Source organism: Osmerus mordax, chromosome 17 (assembly GCF_038355195.1).
Source record: "Osmerus mordax isolate fOsmMor3 chromosome 17, fOsmMor3.pri, whole genome shotgun sequence".
Taxonomy (NCBI): domain Eukaryota; kingdom Metazoa; phylum Chordata; class Actinopteri; order Osmeriformes; family Osmeridae; genus Osmerus; species Osmerus mordax.
The window spans coordinates 9072094-9084398 of record NC_090066.1 but is presented as its reverse complement, the minus strand read 5'-3'; the positions used below and the strand labels follow the sequence as shown (position 1 = coordinate 9084398).

At 43.7% G+C, this 12305-nt stretch overlaps 1 protein-coding gene across 1 annotated transcript in view; it reads right to left on the bottom strand.

Moving 5' to 3' along the window:
• eps8a (EGFR pathway substrate 8a, signaling adaptor) overlaps positions 1-11059 on the bottom strand; it is a 38057-nt gene extending 26998 nt beyond the window's left edge. The window contains 1 exon segment of the mRNA XM_067254340.1: positions 10931-11059. The gene's annotated coding sequence lies outside the window, so the exon portion shown is untranslated.
• Positions 11060-12305: the final 1246 nt, after the last annotated feature.

The following is a 12305-nucleotide window of genomic DNA, read 5'->3' as shown; positions in this document are numbered from 1 at the left end:
TTCATCTAGGCAATCTCGCTAAAAGGAAAATCATACCGTAGCGAGTTGCTAATGCTAATGTACAGGGTGGCTTTTGCCCTCGTCTATCTAGAAATTGGAATTTCTCCCCACACACGCATTGCCATAGGCAGATGAATGAATCAATACAAGAGTCATGCTTAGGAGAGTGAGATAGCGTTTTGTGCTAGTACACCGCCCAACAAGCTGACAGTTATTCATTGCCTCGCAGTGTCTCGAGCGGTGAAGCCTCTTCTTATGGATTTAGCCAGGGCCACATTTAGGCTACTCTAATCTAGGTTAGATGCTTGGATTGCAGGAAGACTCAGTTCTTTAAGAGCCGATACAGACCAAACATTCAGATCAGTGCTCCCTGGTTGCAGTGAAGATATTTTTTAAGACTCCTGGCTCCTTGAAGCAATGATTCCACTCTTCTGTGGCTGGTCTTCAAAATGGTTTGAGTCATTCAACCGTGTAGACGTTTGTGACCGACTAAGCAAAATTTGTTGACATGGGTGTTGAGAAGTTGCCTTTAAAAAATCACTTCCTCTCTCTTATGACCTTTTTGTATTACCAAGACGGGACCATTTTGTGGGAGCTTTACGCCTCTGAAACTCGGCCATCTTGGAAAGTTGCCACACTCACAGGCCTAAAAATACACACTTTCACGAACATTAGATCCCTGCGGTGCTGACAGAGGGGTGTGTGTTTGAGACGGTTTAAAATTCACTGCTTGTCCTCTCTCAGTTACTGAGCAGAAGCGTGAAAGTTTGCCCTGAAAAGAGTCCATTTGTAATCAGATCACACTGTAAAGTGGTTGACAAAGGACAGGGGTGAAACCCTTTCGTAAATGAAAGGAAACAAGGGATATCCCTCTTCCTGCTGTACAAATATGCACCACCTTCTCTACTGCCTTAACCATTAGGAATGCAATAAGGAGTACCTCACCGTCTCAAAGTTCGAGGTCTACGAAGAAAAAACACTGCCGTCAAGACCGCTGAAACGGAGAGGAAGATAATGAAGAGGGGAAGCACATGTTGATTGTGTTTTGTGCTGCATCAATCAATCAAAGTTTCAGATGTGGATCGGGCTAGCATTGAACAACTGTGTCGGGAAATATAGGATGAGGGAGGATATTGCACTTTGTATTGCCCTTTTTATGTCAAACTATGCAGTGTTTGAATGCTCTAAACAGAATTTTGTTGTTTTTTATGACAATGACAAATAAATATGTTGAATTGAATTGAAAGTTTGCATGCACTGCTGTACTAAAATCAGGTGTTTATATTCATGAACATGTCATTGAAAGATCTGATCAGATGTTTCTAAATGTTCTTACTGTATTCAGGTCTGGAAGCCTTCTTGGAGTCTTGGAACATGTCTATGAGTGTACTGGTCGCCCAGTACACTCATAGACATGTTCCAAGACCCGACCCTGGAGAACGTGGTCATCTGGTTGGGGTCAAGGTTATCCATCTGCTGAGCTACGAAACCAGAGCCCGACCCATTTTCCCACAGCTGACTTGGCCGTGGAAAGAACCAGAATCCGGTTCTCCGACCACACACTGAGCCAAGCCTGGACACCTGTTCTACACATCTGCCACAGGAGTCACTGCATGGCTCTGAATGACGTGCAAGACTAGCCATGAGCGTTTCGATAAGTCATCATGCTCTGATAAAACAATCACAAGCTTGATGTTTAACCATACTGACATGATTACACAATCAGGCCAGTGGTAATGCTAACAGCCTGAACAAAGTTGGATTTTCCATCGCTAAAGATTTCAAAGGTGAAAGGGTTCAACGAGCAAAGCTCGACTCTTGAAGGAATCCTTCAAGCTCCTCCGCTGCCCAAATACAACAAGTCACTCTGCTACACAAGCAACTGTGGAGCACAAGGTTAAGTACACCAAAGAGTGGTACGTAGAGCCTACCTACCTTAATATAGGTCCACAGCACAAATGGATTCCCAAACAAGCAGTGACCATAACCCTTTACGAGAGGAGAAACAAAGCACAAGCTCGGCTCAAATACCACGAAGGAGGCATTCAAGATCTTCCTGTGTTTCCCAAAGACTTCACACTCAGTGGAGGGGAGTCACACTGTAACATAGATAAACACTCCCTCTCTCTCTCCCTCTCTCTCTCTCTTAGACCGTCCAGGTCTCCTCTCCTCAGCCTTGTGACCGGGGGTAGCTCCACCCACATGGGCCTTCGTGGGAGGTGCGCTCTGGATTTGCCATCGTTTTTGTGCTACACCGGTGCACTTAAGCCCCTAATTAATGACTTATTAGAAGTGAACAAGTAGCAGTAGGGGGTGGGGGTGGGGATGGGGGGGGGGTGGACTGAAACATTCTTATGAATGTTTCAGTGCATTAGCAGTGACATTAGGGGCTCGAGTTAGATAAAGAACTGCCCCTAAAAAATTCAACCCCTACTTCCAAGCTTCTTAGGCCCGTTGCCGTGGTAACCCTGCCGAAAACAAAAGATGGCTGTCGCCCCTGAGCCCTCTGTTTGATTTAGACTGTTTCATCAAGAAAGAGAAGAGGTCTTGTCCCCCCCTAAATAATAAATAAATAAAGGCCCCGTGTTCAAAGAATTAGTCCAAGGGGTTAGCTTGAGTTAAAATGGAGGACGGAGGAGGTATGGACAAATGCCGGTTCCAGAAAGACTGCTGACACATAACTGCGAGGTAGTGAAACTTCAGGTGTTTCTTGACCATGGAATGTCAGATCTTGTCCTCGAAAATACCTTTTCAATGGTGGAGAGCAGGATTTCACACTTAGAGAAGCTTTAAAAGGGTAGAGAAAAAGCTCGGTTTTAGTGTTTATTGCATCACCACAGGTCAAAGTGGGTTATAGTTCAACTTCTCTTTCAGTAGATTACCTTCACCTACAAACACAAGATAATGCCCAATGTGAAAACAAGTATATTTTCAGCATTTGTGTCCTTGCCTTGGTACCAACCAAAGAAGTTGAGAAGAAGTTGCACCAGACTAAAACTGTATCTATGTGATGTATCAGGTCAGTGCATGGGAGATGAGGATGAAGACTGAGCACACAGATCGTCTGGCCCCAGTGACAGCAGCGGATGGCAGACTGGAGGAGGCTGGCTATCTTGAGCTTGGTGAAGTGGAACCTGTCTAAACCCCATCCAGATGCTGTTAGACACAAATCCTGCCTCGTGTGGTTAGACAGCAGGTAGATAGGTCCAGTTCTACAGAACTGGTATGTCATTAGGAAAGATACAACTTTGACATCAACTTTTAGCCAATTATGTCTTCTACTGAGCCGACGGTGACACAAGTCCTTTAAGGCACAAGTCAACAACACCATAATCCTGGGGTTTAAATCCTCTTAAAGACGACAGATATGTAACACCTTGAACACAGGGTGCAATGGAAAGTAATACACTTATTATTTTCTGGCCTTACTAGTATGGCACAGTTAGGAAAGGTGAAGAACAGTAAGCTCCTGACTGATCTGACGCCAGCACGGCATATGGCTTAGAGCTCAACCAGCTTGGTTTTGCAATAAATTAATAAATTATAAAAGTAAAGTTTATCCAGAGACTGATCATGTCAAATGTCTTAAGGCCCACTGACAGCGTATTAAAGTTATTTGTTTATTTAAATAATGTACCATTTCTCAAGGAGGTGTACGTTTGTTCTGCAAACACGCACAGAGACACACCTTGGATTTCATAACCTTCAGAATGTGACACAATGATATGGGCAGAATGACCCTAATCAAATTACAGTTTTCAAGCTGATGGGAACTGAGAAGCAATGTCCTGTAATACTGAAATTGAAGTTTATATATACACAGTACATACACACAAATACTGTGCCCCACATAGTACTTTAGAATTTCTTGGCGGCAGCAGTTTTGAGCTTTTAAAACCATCTTTATTAAAACATAATATATTAGCGGTAATCCCACTAACCTTTAATTAATTCTAAAAAGAAACAGCAGGTCGCATACCTTAATCTGGGATTTTGTTTTTGACCAAGAGGCACAGTGAAACTGTTAAATGGCATAGTCTGATAACATCCTTAATCTAAAGTAAACCTGGTCTTAATGAATACCACAACAATCTCAAGGTTATTGTTAAGATTAAAGGAGTGCCTTTGAGGTTACAATCAGATGCGGGGGTATAAACGTAAAAGACCGATCCTTTTGACCTTTGAGGGTGGTTTTTCTACACTGGGGATTCTAGGAAAGACTTGTTCTTAAGTGACAAACGACTTCAGCCAGTACTGATCCTCTACTGACACACACACCACCTGATAGGGTAGAGTCCGTCTTCCCTCGCAATAAATCAGAGAATCCATGGCCAGTGGTCGAGCAAGCTCGGTTTCTGGCATTAGGTTTGGTCTATTAACTGGAACTACTGAGGCTGGACGGTCATTCCATCCAAGGACAGAACTCGACTTCCATCAAAGAGCCTCCCACACATACACACTGTGCTGGTACGGTGCTAGCACATACAGTCCATGAAAGGCATAGTGGTTGGCTACTATCAAGGTCCAAATGTCAATTTCGTCCAGTCAAAAGATTATTCATGGGCACGTCGTTCGTTCTCTGCAGTCGGCTGTGAAATTGCGCTTCAGAAAGGAAAGTTCTCAATCAAGCAGGGTTGCTCCCACACACTGAGCTCTACTGTAAAGTACTTTATATTCCGAGGGAATACAACAGGCCTGCTATGAGGTTCCTTGGCAGGGAAGGGAGGACTCAAAAGGCCAGAGATGGTGACAGGGAGGGGGACCCACCTGAGCAGGTAGCACGTCCTCAACACAGCTGAGCGGATAGCACCTAAACACACCTGCTGAAGGGACAGACAAAAGGGGAGGAACAGAAGACTTATTAAACATTCATGTCTCGAAGGTGGAACGAGAAGCTGCTGACCCCGTAACCCTGGGGAACTTGAGATTGATGCGCAGGCTTGAGTTGAAAAAGGGAAGCACATTATGCTCTTAAAAGACCAGTAAACAGCCATGGCCACGGTCGACATTGGACAACATCTTGCCAGTCCACTTTCTTACTTTGTCGTGTTTGCAAATGGTAGCCTAGAGATAGATGGGGAGCACTTTACAACATTAGCTTTTAAGACCGCGAGCTTGATAATGAATCATTACTCTAGGTGGTGCCGTGATCCCGAGATAAAGTGTGAGCTTTTAACCGTCTCATGGTGGTTAAAGAAAATGGCAGAGGACGAAAAAAGAAACGAGCCACTACTTGTTTTGACAATTCAGCCCTGTACGACGCATAAGGAATTTAAGATGGGCCAATTGTGGTACGCCACAATTTAGTGATGTGTTGCAGCCTTCGCCCGTGCATTCAACCAAACTCCTACTTAGTGGGAATGTTAGAATGAAAACTTTTATTTTGGTGGCATGACTGCACTAAATATGCTGTGACGAGGCAAGCGTGCTGTTTTCCCTTTCACACCCCGTCTGCCAGCCAAATACAGACAGGTGTTTGATAAAAATGGGAGACACACACCAGTACAAACGACTAAGTATGCCATCGTCTCGACGTCAAGCCTTCAGCTGTGGATAATAGCACGCAGTCAGTCAGTTATGCCAGCCTGCTCGGCAGACAAGCCCAGCAGGAAGCCTTGCGCCTCAGGCTCTGGTACCAGCAGGATGTCTCTCTCACACACAAACACACACACCTGGTTGTGGTACCAGCGGGATGCCTCACAGCTGGTTCTGGTACCAGCTGGATGACACACACACAGCTCTGGTACCAGCGGGACCTGATTTCACCTTCACTCACATTCATAAAGTAATTATTTCCTGAACACAAGAAATTGCCATGTTTTTAGTTCTCCCTCAAAAACACTTCCATGACTGACCAACACCCCTTCCAGTTTCTGTACAGTGAGTGAGTCTGCACCAATGGCCGTCATTCCAGTTTAGACCTCAGCTCTTTATGGTTCACTAGCTAGCTGCCTCACACGATGGCCCTGTCTGCTCCCATAAGCCTTTGGGAGAGCGGGCACCCCAGAGGTCTTCTCTCAGCAAGGATGAAGACAATGGCCCTTGACATTTAGGCCCTGTTCCTCCAGCACCCGTGCCCCAAATCAAACAACCTCCTATGGTTTCCCCTCATGCTCACATGGCAAAAAGCTAATACTTTCCCCTTCTCCAAGAGCTCAGGTGACATTTAATTTTTCCGTCACTTGTAGAAAGAGCCTCCCGCTTTGGTGTCCAATTGCCGTCTACAGGGATGTTTAATCTTTGATAGTCACGGTTCAGGTAGAAACAGGAAACATTGTGGGGAAGGGAGTTCAGCTGTTCATGCATGCATTGACCTGCAATGTTTTGATCCTCACACTTACTTGCACAAGACAGCCCTAGGACAGCCTCGTGTTGCCAATCCCAGCCCAAAACACTCTGGGAGTGGCTCCAAACACAGATACGCTAACCCGGCCGGCAGCTACATCTCCATGGGACGGCGATGCCCCTCTAGAATCGGAACGAGTTGACGAGACACCCACTTAGATCAGCCGTAGACATGCGTGTCCACACTATTGGAAGCCACGCACTTCACTTCCAAGCCTTTGCTATCGGACCTGCTACATCTCAAAGCCTCTCAAAGGAACTAGTCAGTGTAATGACCGAGATACTTCATCCAGGATCGGTTAAGGGCTACAGAGTACCTGCTCCCTCCCTCCCTACCCCCTGGAAGGCTGGCATGGCTGGAGGCCTGGCACAGTGGCCCAGAGGACAAAAGCAGGGCACCGCCTGAAGGACGAAAGCATAAAAGAACCAGTGTGTTACCACTGGCAGTCTCCCCTAACCCAGGCCGAGCGAGAGCAGCTCTGTGTCAACATTAGCTAGATGCTAATGTCTTGTTCCCAAATGCTTTAGTTCCTGTTTGTCTAAGAAATGGAACTTACAAACACCCCTAAGAAATTTCCCTAATTATTTTCCCACTGATAATTTCCTGTCTTTCCTTCTATTTTGAGAACGTAAGTCAGCACTGCACTGCTCTCTCTACAATAATCAGAGTGTCGTATGGACAGTATGGGCCACAGCACTGTGCCAACAAGGCACTCTACAATCTGAGGAGGAGCAGAATGATGACACACATCACAGGACCATAATGGAGAACTGAGGACAATGGGGCCAAGCAGAAGAACCAGACTACCTCGATAGTTAGGACGAGAAACGATAGATTACTGAAATGACAGAGGACCTTGTGGGCCCCGGGAGGAAGCAACAAAAAAGAGTGAGCGAAGGAGGATTGGCAAGCAATCCATTTAAATGTCCTTATGGACAGAGTCTGCACAGATTCCTTAGAGACAAAGTTGGGCAAGTCAATTCTATCCATTTTATTTTTGCAGTGGGATTCAATTTTCATTTAGCACTGCCGATGCTAATGATATAATGGTTGAGGTCTTCCGGCTTTAAAACGAGCCAACAAGGGGAAATCAAACAACTACAGACCTTTGTGATACAAGCTAAAGGATTAGCATTGATTAAATCTTCCAGAGGTAGGCTAAATGTAGCTCCACTTAGTACCTGCCCACATCTCTGCAAAACATATCATTTGGCTATTTGAGGAACCATTGAGCTTCCCCTTATAACCCAGGTCTAGTCAGACAATGGCCAAGAGGAAGAGGAATTCAAAGAACAAAAGGAGGACAGTGCAGCAAACCCCTCACTACCTGGCACACGGTGGTACCTTGGAATGCAAGACAATGAAGACCGTAAGTTCTGAAGTGATAAGGGAAAAGAGGAAACCTTTTGAACCCTCCCCCCCCCCCCCCCCCCACACACACACAGCCAATAGAACTCCCACATGACCAACCACAGGCCCCGCCAACAAATACACGGTATACACAAATACACAAGTTCTTGTTTAAACACCACAAGATTAAACGACTGGATACACAGAGTGAAAGAAGCATTACTGGTGGTCTACTTGCAAAGCAGTCAGCAGTATTGTATTGGCACTAAGCCTTTTGAACCTTTGACACATAATACCACATGATCAGTGGACAAGCAGAAAACCAGCGTTCATAGGCTGGACTGACGGCTACAGAAATGGTTCCAAATCATTACACAACTTTGATCAAATGTAAAGTTTACTGTACATCACCACAAGAAAGGAATAATACAAATAATGGGGGAATCCTTGATCATGAAGTGACTTGAGCCCTTAAGCTGTGGGGGCGGGCTAGACATCTGTCACTCTGGCCGTGTCATTGACCCTGTGGTGGACACAGTCTCCCACAGTAACATGACTCCGGACAATCTACTGATAGACGTGCTGATCTTCTTAACGAGACGTTGTTGGTCCCATGATTGGGTATTGCACCAGATCACCACTACTACAGCGCACAGGTCTGAACACGGCTTTATGTCATTAAACATGGTGCCGATGGAGATCTTTATGCATATGAGAGTCTACTTGGACTTGCATTAGATTGACTCAATAAAACACGTGCTTTTCATTAACTTCAGTTCTAGGCTAGTAATTCCAAAATGCATTCCAGGAGAGAGAAGAAATAAAAAAAGTTTCAGCTCATCTTCAACCTGCTTTATTTCTCAGAAATAGCCCATGCCGTCCTCATGAACACTTTTCTCCCCAAAGCCAGATTGCGTTGAGCCATTGTCCACACCATACACAACTCTTCCTGGTACCATCTGTTCCATCAGTAAACTCCAACTAAGCCCTGCTACTCCCTAGCTAATACCCTGGGGCTCCTCTGCTCCACTGTTAATTGAGCCCAGAAAAGCTATGTTTAATTGATTCCTCAAAAACAACCAGCCAGCATGATCTCTCAACCCCAGGATTGGGAGTTCAAAAAGCTAGACATGATGTTCAAGTAAATAAATACACCATTATAGAGCACACTCAAACATCCTCAGCTAAGCAGACAGGTGGAGCTGTCATCTAGTTGACACTTAGATTATATCTGATGAGAAAACCTAACCCCCAAAAAACTAAGCTATATTTCAGTGCTCTAATTAGAAGATCTGGAAACACAGGACCAAGCTAATAACCATCAAGGTCGCTTTCACACCGGTACTTAAAATCAACACAAATCATCTTACCCAGGGAGGGAGATCATTTGGCCTTCATGGTAAACATCCTACTTAGCCAACATATTAGAGCTCACCAGGGAGAAGGTTCTTCTGGCAAATGTTGTCAAAAGCAGAGAAGACCCAGGCTGGGAACTCCCAAAATAGGCCTCTCTTGCTGAACCCAGGGATGGTGGCCAAAGAGAACGTTCACAAGGTCATTTGGGTTCCCAGCTGATAATGACCAGTCAGATGCAGCTGTGTGTCGCTAGCTGTGTTGATAGCTCAGTTTCTGGCAACAAATGTGGAGATCTAACCATTCCAACTGCCTTTGCTGTTCTCCATTACAGAATATGGGTCGACTCTGGGAGCAGATAATCGATTACACAATCTTTGGTTTAAAGGTCTCAAGGAATCCCACATCAGCACAAATGGTCTTGTTTTCCAAGGTGCAGACACCACTTTACTTAAAGATGAAGATACTTTTTGCCCACTCGAATAGCTACACATGTCCCCACACCCACGTCAACAAAATTCCACCCACAAACATCCAGTTGAGATACAGCTCAGAGATGAATTTAAAATGGTTGCATAACATGGCTTCAGTGTTACCCCTTTACCTGAGGGACCTTAAACTGCTCAAAACACCAATTACTGAGCCAGGTCACTAGAGATATGATATAATGAGCTGGCCTGCCTATTAAAACTGTTAACCACTCACTGCCTTTACAGTCATGGGCCTGATGCATGGTTGCAAATGAGGAAGGGGGCTGCAATTCAGTAGAGATGATAGTGACTTGCGATACCAAAACTAGTTCGTATTGAGTATTACTGACATGGGTTCCAGAGACCATTTGACATTTCATTGCTAAGAGTGGTGCCATGCACCTGAGAGGAAAATTAAAGAAAGATAAAAAAAAAAGGTAAATGTTGTCTTTGGCATTCAAAGTCACCTGCAGGGGTGCATGCACTGTATGACCATGGTGCTCCAGACTCCAAAACACAGGTACATAGTATGAAATGGGTTTCAACAGTTCCCTCCCTCAAAAACAGTTAACATTTTGAATGAGATGTAAGATATTATTTTCTCATTTCCGTTGAAATTCATAGGATATAAACAATTATTCTTCATGCCAACGTTCAAGCCAGCTTGACTGAAACAAAGAAGCTTTTAGTTTTTAAGATTGAATGTAAAATCAATGATAAGCAGGGGAGACCTTCCTTTAACCCCGCTTTAAAAATAGAGACCACCCTTCTTATGTCAAGGGAATGACGTTCCCAAGACAGTAACCCAAACAAAGGACCGCAGCGTCGAGCGCTGGTAAAATGCTCATTATCAACACTAATATTTCAAGCTCTACACACGATAATCAGTTTAACGTGGCATCCAGACCAAATGGCTATGTGCAGTCCGATTTATTTTAAGATTTTCCACTTTTGATTCAATGATTTGAACAACAATTATATATTTTTGAAAACCTGATGTAGCCTACTGCACATAATGTATGCCACATTGCTTAAGTGGAAGAGGCAGTAGTATCAATACATTTGGAGTATCGAGTCGTATGGTAACCAATGCGGGCAGGTGTGGCACTTCACCTCCGTTGGTACACTAGCCTACCTTCCATAGCGGATCAAGTTTACAGTGCAACGGTATATGTTCGCCCCATCGTTTACAAACAATTGTGCGACTGAACTCTAGACAGTAGCCTACTCAAGAGGACTCAATTGAGTCAATAAATCAATCCATCAAGATCATTTAACTGAGGGTTTATAGTAGCCTACACTGCACCTGGTCGATATATGTTATCACCGTGCATTAGGAGAAATAGTTGTAAGATAACTAAATAAGGATTGCGTTTTATTGTTGAAAGTTTAAAAAAAAACGATGCCTTACCTGCAAAGGTTGGCTTCACACAACCCTTATGTGTTACCACATGGCACAAACTGACGGCAATTTTCCTCTGTGATGGATAAAATGCGGTGAAGTCGGTTATTTAATGATCACCTCGACAGTCTGTCACCAAGATTCTTCTTGACCGCAGAAAATGTTTGAAAAGCGCCAGGTGGGCGCAAAAAGTTGCGAACCGGCTGGCACAAGTGGGATGATAATTAGCAGGAATACAGACCAAAGCGTTAAGAAAATGTGACTAGACTTCCAAACGTGTTGTGGATTTCTGGCTACTATTCGGGTCTGCCTCTTCTCAGCTCTTCTCGTTCCTACCTCTCCAACACTCACCCTCGCCAACGGTCACTGAAAAGTCACTGACGCCCTCTACCGCAATGAGTTCGTTTGCGCACCTGCCATTCCCATGAATGGCGAAATGTTAAGAGTGATCTTATGAATCAGAATCAGAAAGGGTTTTAATCGCCATGAAAGTTTGCACAGACAAGTAATTTACTTTGGCAGGAAGGTGCATACATTAAACATATAGGAATCTTAAAACTTAAATATGTGGTCTACCTATACAAAAGGAACAAAGTCTAGCTAATACTAAGGGGATTTAGAATAAAAATAAAATATAAAATATAAAGTAACCATAATTTACAATCTAAAAATACAGATAGTACAAAAAATACAAATAGTAAAAAAGATACAAATAGTGCAAATTGCAATGTGGCAAGGTGTCATTGTGCAGATTGTGTAGGTTCATGTTGCCATCATGTAGAATAATACTATGGTGAAGGTGTAGAAGACACTCAAGACTGAAATGGAAAATTAAGGATTTACATCTATAGGTAGATTTGATTCATAGAAAGAGAAAAATTATGAATGTTTTGAGAAAGTTGTAAATAGTGGGGTGTATGGGCATGTGTAGCTATAAAAGCAGATTTAAATATGAAGCGCTCAAAGCCTGAGTACAAAAGAGAGGTACTACTAGAGAGAAAGTAAATGAATGCTTCTGTTCTGTTCTTTTAGATCCTATTCTTCTTCAAAGCGTTCATTTAAAAAAAGATGTGCTTTGTATGAGAATTAAACAGTCCACCACCTACATATGTTGATAGAAATGTATTGTCTTCCCGAGAATGGAGTACATTAGTACATTTGTTCAGTCCGACTACATGTGTCATTATAATCCAAGTCCACTTGAGGTCACCCTTACACCGTAAAACATTAGTCGTTTTCAGTTTTTATATCCTGTGGTCCCACGCAAGGAGTCAACATTTCGACAGGTGTTGATGCTTTTTGATACACAACCCAACGTTATAAAAAAAAAAAAACAATACAAGGATTCATGTTTGTCACCTGACTGTGTTTTTTCTGCTTTAGT